This window comes from Monopterus albus, unplaced genomic scaffold (assembly GCF_001952655.1).
Source record: "Monopterus albus unplaced genomic scaffold, M_albus_1.0 scaffold119.1, whole genome shotgun sequence".
NCBI classification, from domain to species: Eukaryota; Metazoa; Chordata; class Actinopteri; order Synbranchiformes; family Synbranchidae; genus Monopterus; species Monopterus albus.
In genome coordinates, this window is record NW_018127999.1 from 665,153 (window position 1) to 677,889 (window position 12,737).

Here is a 12,737-nt window from a genome sequence, read left to right on the forward strand (position 1 = left end):
CTCTGACACTACCATTAGGTAGAGCCCTATTAAAAGGATTTCATTTTAATTCATTCCATAAAGTAGTAGGCTTATTATTTTAAAAAAAAAATCCTCTTTATTGGGCTAAGTCAAATTCTGGTGGGTTCAAAATTCATACTGTGTTAACAGAAGGAAAGCATAAACCTTAAACACAAAACAAAACAAAAAAAAGTTGCCTACATACTGTATATGTTGTTAAATAAGAATAGCAATATGAAAATGGGCACCTTCTTTTTTTTCCATCCTTCATCCTTTGCCATAAATCATCACCTGACAGGTTATAAACGGAAATAGCAAAATCTGAATAATCTTGCTTTGCAGTATTTTCTCTGGTGGGCTGTGTATCACCTTGACGCAGGCGCGGTTCACACCGGGAGCAAAGGAATCCCACACAAACCCCCCGCAGCGTTGCTCATAAAACAGTCCCACTAACAGCTGACTGGAGATCAGATTTCTGCACCTTCACCAAATCTCATCCCATTAGGCTCAGGAACAGTGGAGACAGTTCAGCAGCCGTAACGTTACATCACATCTGGACAGAACAGAGGGAGGGGATGTTGACCTCTGCTGGTATATGCTGAAAGTAATTCACAACCTGTGACTGTATAGCCCTTTCTACTATTGTACTCACTTCCTGTGTGTCATAGGTATTGTAATTATGGCCATATGGGGTAACTGCTACTATTACAACTAGGACTAAAACAAGCTAGGCAGCCTACAGTTTTAAGGTAGGCTATTTGAATGTTTTTATTTTCTGCTACTTTCTACATTACAGAAGCAAACGTTTGTCTCCACTACATTTATTTACTTGGCACATCATTACATTTCAGGTAAATATTTTACATAAAAATAGATGTTTTCTTTATAAGACATAATGCTATTGTTATGGAACCCAACAGCAGCCTACAGATGGTATAAACAGTATGTAAAAGATAGCTTTATGTCCGCCAGTAAGTAAACATTTGAATGCAGGACTTTTTCTTGTACATTATTTGTACATTCAGTACTAATGTGATGTGTTTTTTTTCCCCGAATCTTTGTCACAGACTGTTCTTGTGGAAAGTAAATTATTTAAAAAGCTGCAGTGAACTAAACCAAATCATGATTCAGTCATCGTGATATTCATGTGGCTTAATTTTATTACCCTGTCGGATCATCATTACAAAAATATCTGCAGGTGAGCAGCTTTGTCACATATAAAATAATGTGTAAACTAATGTGCTCTTCCCTCCTGCTTGTGGATGCAGAGCTGGGCTATAAGATGTTTTGCAGTTTTGTATAGTTTTGTGTGCAGGGTTTTGCAGAAACACAGCAGTGCGGTTGAGTTTAAGGAACATTGCCAAAACCTTAAGGTGCTTCCTTTTGCAGTGGGTACATCTGGCAGCACACAGCTCACAAACAGACTGAACCTCTTGCACCCATAAATAACAGAAATGTATTTTTTTGATATGTGCTCACGTCTATTTCATTTTTCCTCACTTTAACATAAGAATTGCTGTAGATGTTTGTTTGTTTTTTAAGATATCAGCACATTTCTTTTTATCAAATATCAGAATTAAAATGACTCAGTTCATGAAAAGCCAAACCGGTGATTATTAATACATCCCCTGCCTGAATTAGTTATTTATTTAAGCAAATATGAAAACAAGATAAGAAATTGCAAACAATATAATAAGCCATCAACCAAACACTTCATGATTCTGTGGTTTTTAGAAGTTTGAGGGTAAAAAAAACATCACAACAACTTTTCTACTTGTGAACAGGGGGCCAAGGCGGCTGCAGCGACCGCTTATGCTAAATCAGAAAGTAAACACAAACCTGACCATGAAAGAAAAGGCTGTTGGCTTCAGCCAGCAGATGTCAGCGTTGGCAGCCACCACTTCATGCATTCTGGGTGTTTCAGAGAGACAGAGGCACTGTGGCTCAGCTGCAAACTACCGCTGTCTGTTTTAAGAGTCAAATTTAAATTCCATCCATTACACACAAATATAAACATACATATCTGAGATGTTTCAGCAACACTGTAAATGTAATTCGTGAACTTTTATTTTCTTTTCCTGCATTGGTTAATTTGCAAACCTTTAAAATAATTATTTTTGAAATAATCAAAACAGCATTTAAAAGTTCTGTTTAACATATTTTTTATTTTTGATAAATTTATAACAACAATCTGTTGAGAAATTTAATTTTTTTTAACAAAAAATATGCAAGTTATACATAAAATATTGCTTTTTGGTGCCATAGCTGACATATTTCATCAGTTTTTGCTTTATTTGAATGTTTCCAATTCAACTCATTTATTAAAGACTACTGCAAGCAAAATATTCTGGGAGTCTGCATTTACATGATTCACTATGGGAGAGGTTTAACATGCAAAATCTTTAGTTTATAAGATTAACTTGGAGAGAAAAGTCAGAGCCAGACACATTTTATCACCTGCCAGAAGGACTCCAGACAGACATGTATTTTTAAGAATGTTGAATATTAAATACAGATAACCGTATTTCTCCTGTCACAACTAAATGTTGACTTAAGTAGCATTTACCTGTGATAAGCTGCAGACAGACTTAACAACATTAAAAACTTTGAGTGTTACTGACTGGATCATTCTTCAGACAATGCCGTCTGGCTTTACTACAAACTCTGCACTTTTAGACACTTTAGAAAATTTTATGTTTTGATTAATTAGTCACAGTTGGCTCATAAAAAAAAAGGAGCCATCTCATGACAAATGAGGAGGGATAGTTCATCCTTTACAGCTTGTCATTAAACAAACCTAAGGTATTTCCGATGTGTATTTATAAGTTTCCTTCTCTGTTTAATGTTCTTGCACCACCGAATCTCAAGTAACATTTATTCAACAACTAGTAACATGTTTGTCGCCTGTCGGTCGCCTTCAGAAGCAGCCAAAATGCATTTCTAGATGATCCTCCAGTCATATCTGGATGCTCTGCTTTCATCCCCCAAGCTTCAAAGCCGACGCTACGCTCACTTCAAACAGCCGTCACCGAGTGCCAATCAAATCCTGCTGCTGAAGACAACAAATGCTGCAGAAAATGTTAATCAAGCTGGGCTCAGCATTACCAAAGTAAATAAAATAAACTGTAAACAGATGCCATAATTTCTGACATATGGATAAATTATACAGCATGTCATTATTCTTTTTTATAATTCAGCGGTTCACGCGGGGTCCAAGCTCCTCTGCCTCTATCACATCAATCCATTCATCACACAGCCCCTCTTATGCATCAGTGACCTCACTGCATGCTGCTGCTGCTCCAGCTCAGAGTGGAGGTCCAAACCCAAGTGTCTGCTTAAATACAGGGCCACAAATCACCTCGCTCCCGTTCCTGTCTTCAAACAGTCCGAGACCACTGACCTTTTTACCTCCATCGCTGTAGGATCAAATGCTACATTCAGCATGCTTAAAAAGGTTTTTATAAAAGATTTAGTGGTTCAAAGTTTCCACTCCTTTGAATTTGGAGAATTTGGAGATGAATGAGTGAAAGAGATGACAGGTCCAAAAGGACAAATAAAATCCCTCAGCCCGTCGTTGGGCACAGTCCAAAAGCATCAAAATAAAATTTGGGTTTTATGTCACAAACTGGAATCAGGGTTCATAAACATCACGGCAAAATCTCCAACATTGTGTGAGACACTGATTATAATAATGTTTTTTATACCTGAATGAATAATCCATGTTTGCAGCAACTTGATACGTGCACATTTTTGTAGTTACCATGCTATCTGGTTTATTGTATTTTCATCTAGTAAATGAATTATTCAGTTAACCAGTGGTGGAAGATGTACTGAGATTGTAAAAGTATAAGTAAAAGCAGCAACACCACAGTGTAAAAATACTCTGTTACAAGTAAATGTCCTGCATTCAAAATGTTACTTAAGTAAAAGTACAAAAGTATTAGCAGAAAATATACTTAAAGTACCAAAAGTAAAAGTACTAATTATGCAAAATAGCACCGTTTACATTGGTGTATATCATATTACTCAATTATAAGTATTGATGTATTATTGTGCACACCACATTTTATGTAGCAGCTGGTAAAGGTGGCGCTAATCTTAACTACCTTATAATTTAAATTACTGCTGGGCAGCTTGTGAATTTTACACCACGGACCAATAAATCTTGTGATTATACTGTACTTTGTTTTATTAGCCTCATTATGAAAAGTAACTAGTAACTAGTGACAGATGCTTAGTTCCTGTAAGAACTTTGGTAAATACACTGGAGGCATGAGAAAATGTCAAAACTGAGCTGTGGTCAGAGCGCTGCAGAGGAAGGAGCAGTGACTCATCCTCACTGTACATGTTTGCGTGTGTGTACTGTATGTATGAATGCATGCACATGTGTGTGTATGAGAAAAAGGGTGTTTGAATGTGACGCGTTGTATGTGGCAGATGCAGTGATCTTTATCTCTCATTCATGGTGTCCAAGGAAATATAGTGTAAGCTGGTTAACAGTCATTTTCTCAGTATCTGCCTGGCAGAGATGTGCTGATAATCACTGCCACGTCGCTCACGCAGCCACCTGCCACCTGCCACCTTGTTGTGTGGAAACTGAAGTGATGCTGTAGCATTGCCCAATAGTACTAGTGTTACCCACACTCTGCTCGGTTCACTGATTACCTTTATAATGTTGCAGAGCTGCTCTGAATGAGAATAATGTAAAATAAACATGGTGCAGCTTAACTGGTTGTAGTTGAAGTCAGAGGTACAAGCAATTACAATACAAACTGGGGTACAAAAAAATTACCGGTACACAACTTAGCACTTTTCTCAAATAAAAACATTATAAATTTGTAAAACTTTATATGCTGTTTTTTTTTTTTTTTTGCATCTTTTACATCTTCTAATTAATTCGTACACTCACTAATCTGGTTCTGTTCAAAACTCTGACCTTAAAGAACAGCCACTGGTGTGTGAGGCTTTAAAGATGGTCCCTTTAAACACATACAGGTGCTGGTCATAAAATTAGAATATCATCAAAAAGTTGATTTATTTCACTAATTCCATTCAAAAAGTGAAACTTGTATATCATATTCATTCATTACACACAGACTGATATATTTCAAATGTTTATTTCTTTTAATTGTGATGATTATAACTGACAACTAATGAAAACCCCAAATTCGGTATCTCAGAAAATTAGAATATTACTGAATACCAATACAAAGAAAGGATTTTTAGAAATCTTGGCCAACTGAAAAGTATGAACATGAAAAGTATGAGCATGTACAGCACTCAATACTTCCAGGTGTCTTCAATATTGAACCTTTTCACAATATTCTAATTTTCTGAGATACCGAATTTGGGGTTTTCATTGGTTGTCAGTTATAATCATCAAAATTAAAAGAAATAAACATTTGAAATATATCAGTCTGTGTGTAATGAATGGATATAATATACAAGTTTCACTTTTTGAATGGAATTAATGAAATAAATCAACTTTTTGATGATATTCTAATTTTATGACCAGCACCTGTACATGCAGCTACACTGTGAGAGGAGCCAGGAACTTTACATACACCCCAAATCAGTCCGAGTGAAGTCTATATTTTTTGGCCACACTGATCAGGAAGAGCAAATATTCTGATACATATCTGCTGTTGATGATATAGAACCAGGGGGTTGGCAGAGAAAGAAGAGCTGTGGCCTTGCCAGCACTTTTACCACAAAGTATCAAACTGCCGTGCTGAGCCTCCTGCTACACACTGTGTACTGAATACAAGACCCTGTAATCAACACAGTTCTCCATATTCTCCCCCTCAGGTGACTTCCCAAACATCAAAGGAGGTAAAGGATGGTGTGGTATCTCTGTGCGCCTGTGCCTTCTACTGTGTAAAACAGCCCGGCGCTCAGCCCCAAGACACAGGCGGCGAGCAGCCACGCAAATCGAATTTCATGACTACCACGTCACTACCTGCCAGGTAGGGCTGTGGTTCATGGGCTTTGTAGGTTTTGCCTGCACCTGGTTACTAGCTGATCTCACCAAATGCTTCTTTAAACCACAGGATCAGATATAAAAATCATTTTGCCAACCATCCAAGCTGCTTCGTACAGAGCAGAGGTGGGAAAACATGGAGAAAAGTCACTGAACTTGACTGTTTTTCTGTAAAAAACGAATAGTGTAACACTCTCCTCTAACAAAGCAAATTCACTGAAAGTTTAAAAATCAGTTACAAATGAAATTTCCATAATATCCATTTGGTTGACAAACTTACAGAATGACACAAACAGTTCATAGTAATAACAACACACAGTCTGAAACTGATGCCATTCGGAACCTGGAAATTTCACTTCCGTTAAAACCAAAACACTGACGTCCTCCAGCTGGAGAAGTGCACAAATGCCCCTTATTTTCTTCATTTAATTACATGCTGATTTACTTTATTCTCACAGAAATAGAATTATTATGTTTTTATATATAATTTGGGTTTTCCTTACTCTAGATAACAATGACAAAGTATAACAATTGAAATAATCTTAACATGGTGCAGCATTCATTTTTATTCCCTCATGCCAATAAATGTAGGTGTTTGAAATCCAGCACATCACAGTATAAAGCTGATGACTTGAAAGACACGTTGCCAATTTGATGTTAAAACCAAATAAATCAGTTAGAATTTTCTTGTGAGTTTTGTTTGCTTTCTCACCAGTGTGCTTTGCTGTTTCTTCTGGGTTTGTCGTTGACACTTTGCTCACACATTCAGGTTACTAGGGTTAATTACTGGAGCGAGAGAGAGAAGCTCCCCTGGGACTGAACGTCGAGCCCCGAGCTGCAAACCTCGGTGTGTTTTTTGATCCTGACTTGAATTTCACATCAGAAAAATCACCAAAACAGGCTTTTATCACCAGCAGACCTCACTACTTTTCTAGAATGCATCAGCTAAACTGCAACTGAAGAAGCAGATATTTCTGTGGTTGCCCATTAGTTTTAGATTTTAAAGTTCTGGTTTTCAAATCACACTCTGCTTTTAATAAATGTCCCCTGTGATTTCAGATTTATTCATCTGTTAGTGATTTAGTCATTTGTATTCCCTGAATTTACTTAAAACATCCTGATTATCTTGATAGAATTCTACTCATTCTTGTAATCTTGCGGAAAATGATTTTTGAAAGATTTGATTTGACTTGATTGCACTGAAAACTCAACAAGTCTAGTTCTTTATTCAGTCTATTTTTTGTATTATTTTTTTTTATTCTAACACAAAATAGCATGTTACCAAAACAGGGCAGGGCATGGAAGACATGACAAAACTCAACAAGTCTTATAAATACACATGAATCAAAATGAAATATTACACAAAATTGTGAAATTTAATTTCTAGGAGTCAGATCCCTTGATTTTGTGTCAGCAGTCGTTCTGCCTGAATGAGCCTTGGACCAAAGCTTTTCCTTTTTGTTTCAAGGATAATTTGCTTCTCCACATGCACAGTACTTGTGCAGCTTTGGTAGTAATGTGAAATTCATTCAGGTCCAAGGTTGAGCTTTGGTCAGTGCCAGAACCAAATGAAGGACAAAATATTTGAGTCTCAGTTTTAAGTGAAATTTTAAAGCTAATAAACATTTGGAGCAGTTTAAGACATTGCTGTTTCTGCGTATTGGCACAAAAAGTAAAAATTACATTCTCTCTTTAATGTATGCCTGTTTGTAACAGTAATGGCCTGATATTACTGGTCTGTATTATATAAGATGCTTAGGCAAAATTATTGCTGTTAGATCACTTGTGCAATTCACTATGCACAGAACAGAGCTACCTGAGAGGAGGTTACACTTTGTGATATGGAAGTGGTAAAAAGACATTTTCCATTGGGGTGTTTGATCAGCGCTGAGATCTTCCAGTGGTTGTGTAATTCTGTGTATCAGTATCTTCACAAAGCGTCTACTGTACATGTGAAGAAATCAAACAGAACTGTTGTCTGGGTGTAAACATGGTGTTTGTTGAGATGCTGACGGTTAAATCTAAATGCCAGGCCCATCTCAAGCTAACGTACAGACAACCACACACACGCGCGTGCACACAGGCACCCACCCACCGACGCACCGATGCACGGACAATTCAGTCACAGTACTAAAGACACAAAACTATATGAGTGAAGACAATGCAGTGAGAATACATACTCCTGTAGAAACACCCCGTTCATACACATCTGTCTGATCTTTTACATACTGTCACTGTTCTGGAAAGTTTGTTTATGGGTGTAAAAATGTCATCACCATAATGTAGTCAAAGGTCAAAAACAAAAGACCAAGATATTTTCAGATCTTAATGTAGATGTGGTCTAAAGATCAGTTCAACTTGATTTGTTTTGTCCCTTTCATACACATTAGTGCAAAGTGTTGTACACACGACAAGCTGAGAGTCACCGGCACAAAAAGAAAGCCTCTGCAAAGCACATGAAAAACATAAAATGATAAAGCTGATAAAATAAATAAAAGAAAATAGATTAAGGATAATAAGTACTTTTCAAAATCAGAATCAGAATCAGCTTTTATCACCATGTATGTTGAGCATACAAAGAATTAGTCTCCGGCACTGAAGCTCTTGGTGTGTTTTTATGAAACAGACAATAGAACGGTGCAACAAAAGGTAGGGGAAGTGTGAGAGAAAGAGGAGAGGCAGTATTCATAAACACTCTATACATTTATACACATTTCCAGCTATCAGACAGACTGATGCATGTAGCAGCTTGTAGCTCCAGCTTCACTGGACTCTGGTCTATGGTTCATTTTCACACTGAGAGCATTCTCATCACATCCACTGCACCTAACAAAAATTGAACTCTTAAACCTCTCAACTGTAAGGCTCCATGTTGTTTTGACCTATTACACAGTTATTGAATGAAGAAGCCCTGACTTACAAGCAGGAAGTATGTTGATATGCAATCAATGTACAATCGCTTGTACACAGGGAATAAAAGGCCTAAGAATGTCTTGCTCTCCAGATGAGTGTCAGCTCTGTTTTTAGTAACTGCAGTCAGTATATTTTACTAAGCATCTGAAAAAAAGGCAGTTTCATTTACCAGATGCTGTTTGTTACTTTATTCCTTGTGCATGTTTTGAAAAGCAAAAATGTGCATTTTGAGAGAGAAACCTGACAAAAAGAGCGGAAGTAAGAACAAGAGTAGAGGGATGAGGAAAAGGCAGAAGGAAGTAGTAAAGTAGGCTGAGGAAGAGAGGAACTAAAACACCGAGAGGAGAGAGAGAGAGAGACAGACGGTTCAGCTCCAGTTGGAGATCCCATCTGTGTTCTCTGAGTCGAGTCAAAACCATCAAAGCTTGAGGTTTGGGGACTCAAAAGTTGGTTCAATCTCCAGCCATTTCCCAGAGCCTTTCAAGGGCTGCCAGACGTTTATTTGTTTTGGATTAATCTAATTAACCCCCCCCTTCCCGGTGTCACACACAAGAAGGAGTCAGAGTGAAAAGATTACAAGGCCCCAGCTTCTCATCCAACCAGCCCAGCTCAGTGGCTCCCAGACCTCGTATCAGTGCATTATATTTTACATTTAGCCTGACATGAAAATCTCCCTTCAACAGTTCTCACGAACACATCAGCAAATGATTTGGAGCTCATGCAGTAAAAAGATCTACATGCAGCCAAGGAGTTTTAGCCATTTGAGAGTTACTTATACAGATGCACAGTAACTTGCAGTTTGTTGTTTTGTTTGTGATAGTTATTAGAGCATTGCTTGACCTCTGTTATAATATGGACTTAGAGCAGCTGTCTAACTAGTTCAATTGAATGGCAACGGCTTCGTTTGTTTACGACTGGCTGTAACATACAGGACCTGTGCACCATTATGCTGTGTTGAGTTTGCTATGTGCTACCCTGTAAATACATCAAGCAAAGATATCATTGTGTGCGGACTTAACATGTCGTTTTCTCTGAGGGATTTAAGACAAAATCCCCCTGTGGCTTCACTGAACCTTTCCCCATTAAATTAAGACTTCCAGTTCTGTGCAGCGCCATAAAGCAGCTTACTGAGCAGAACTGAGTTGTGTGAAAGGCTGAACAACTAAGAAACTCCTGCTGACTTTTGCCTTTGACTCTAATGCAAGTTCTGAATTCGTCCAGTTTAAGTGGGTTTTAAAAATCCTCAACTCATAAAACTCATTTGGTCAGTAACGGCCTGTATAAAACCATGTTTTGACAACCGAGGCATCAACCTCCCCCAGCAGCCCCAAGCTATAACTCTACTGGTGTCGATATCTTTCATGAGACAGAAGTCACAGTAAAAATGATGTGTGAGTATGTAATACATTAGTGTTCCAGCCAAACTAAAGTGTCCCATAAATCCTGGGGGTTTTGGTTTCATACGCTACATCTCGCTTCATGGGCAGAAGAAGAAGGAAAACAGTGTATTGGGACGATTTGGAGATCAAACCCAGATGGGACCAAATCATCTTCAAAGTCTGGTACAATGAACAATGTGCTGCTTTCTGATTTTGCACAAGTTAAAATAATGAGAAGTTTTTCTTGAAGCCAGAGATGCAAGTTATGATCTGACCGTTTTGGCAGTCATCAGAATCAAAACATTTTTGTCTTTTTAGAAATCATAATGTCGTCATCTAAAAGTATCTTTGAGTAAAAAACATTTAAGTACTTCTTGTCAACATCTGATGTCACAGTCAGTATCTATGGTCTATGGTGCTGTGTTATTTGCTGTTTGCATTTTCAAAGAATGCAGAGTCGTGGCAGCACTGGAGGCAAACTAGCCTCCAACAAAGAGCAAAACAGGGGCTGCTGCTGCTTTTCAGACCTGTGGTTCCAGCTCTGCTGTCATGATGTACTGGAGCTCACACCAGTTTTCTGAGCATCTTCATCCAGATTCATTCCCATTTTGTACCTCAAGAGGTCAGCCTAGCTCCCTGTGCCTGACCGCCACAGCTGATGGCCACCACCGAGTCTTAGCTATGAAGAAGAGACCAGAAATTCTTTGCAACTAAAATCCAAATCTCACTGCAGGTAAGGAGTTGTGTAACTTTCTCACTGCAGGTAAGGAGTTGTGTAACTTTGTTGGCATTCAAATACTGTACCTCTTTTTCACCAAATAATACAGTATAATATGAACACACTTCTGTTTCCTTGATTGTAGAGGCTTCTTGTTTAAACAAATTTCAGCTGGTAAATTTCCTGAGCCATCGTCCTGTAGCAGCTGACGGACTTTGTGGCCACTGAGACACCTTGGCACATAAAACTGCACATGGGGTACACAAACATTTCACCCCCAAAAGAATGAGGATTTAAAAGATCTTAAAAACACGTTGATACTGTTATAAATATATATATTAAATGTCTTTAATGGATGTCCCTTTTCAATGTATTTTCATTTGTGGAATGTCACAAACATTTACACACAAATGTATGGCACATTGATACAAATTAAAGAACCAACATCCACTAATTATAATGCTGTCAGATATTAATGCTGAGCAGTAATAATAACAACAGTGCAATAATACGATGATATTTAGTAATTCAGCACTGACGGGGCTCATTTCTCTGCACAGTAAGTACCATCACTTTTCATACTTTAAGTGCATTTTGCTGAAATGAATTCTGTAAGATTGTAAAACAAACCAATCTTTACTTGTTGTGGAGTATTTTAACACTGCTGTTACATTTAGTTAAGTGAAAATATCAGCTTACATGTATAACATGCATTTCCAAGGCAGCTTGACAATAAAATGTTTTTTCAGCAATCATATTCATTATGATAAAAAAAATTCATCCTCTGATCTCGAACCGGTGCACAGGGGGAAATGCCTGAAAGAAGAGCCAGAGACAAACAAGTTCCCACCTGCAGCATCTTAGAAATACCTGAAAGCAGAAGAAAGATGAGAAATCTAAACTTCCTTTGCACCAGTATGTGGATAAACTCTTAAGAATGACATTAAATAAATGTGATTTACTACAACAAATAAATTAATTAATGAAAATGTATGGAGTTGAATAAAAGTAAACTAACTTATAAATTTGCTCAGGGATGCAAATGCATGAAAGTTCTTTAAAAGTACTTTCAAAAATTAGCTTTAAATAAATAAAAAAAACTGACATCTTCAAGCTTTCTTTTCTCAAGTCAAACCAGTGCAGACCTTATCTGTTTGAGTCCCACCCTCTGGGTTCCATGGCTGCTGCCAGGATGTTTTCTATGTCCTGTATAACACTCCCTACATTTGACCTTGGCTTCAGATGCGGCTGTTTGAACGCTGTGATGCTTAAGATGTTTAGCAACATCATACAGAGCCTGTGGATTTTTTTAAACTACACATATTTTCTGTCTACTGTACTATGACCCATTTCTTCTATACAATAAACCTTCTGTAGCTGCAACGTGGGGCTATCTAGCAGGAAAGTGACACACCCATGTATGGCTGTAGTCTATCTTTTACATGTTTGACAATAGCAAGAAAAAACACTAATGTTTAAATGAATATTCTGCTTTTAAGTTTCCTGCAAAACAGAAATTACTTAAAACGTTTCTTGATGAGTCTTTGTCAGTGAGATCAGGTCATAAAAAAGTCTTATTAAGCTTTATTAATGCATTTTGACAATGGTTTAAGGGGTTTAAAGTGTTTTATTATCCTTACATGCATCTATTAATTTGTGTTTCATGTCAACGGTTTTAAAAAATCACTTCTAAATGAGTACTTTTTTAGTGAAAGCACAATAGCCCCCCCCCCCTTTTTTTTTTTTT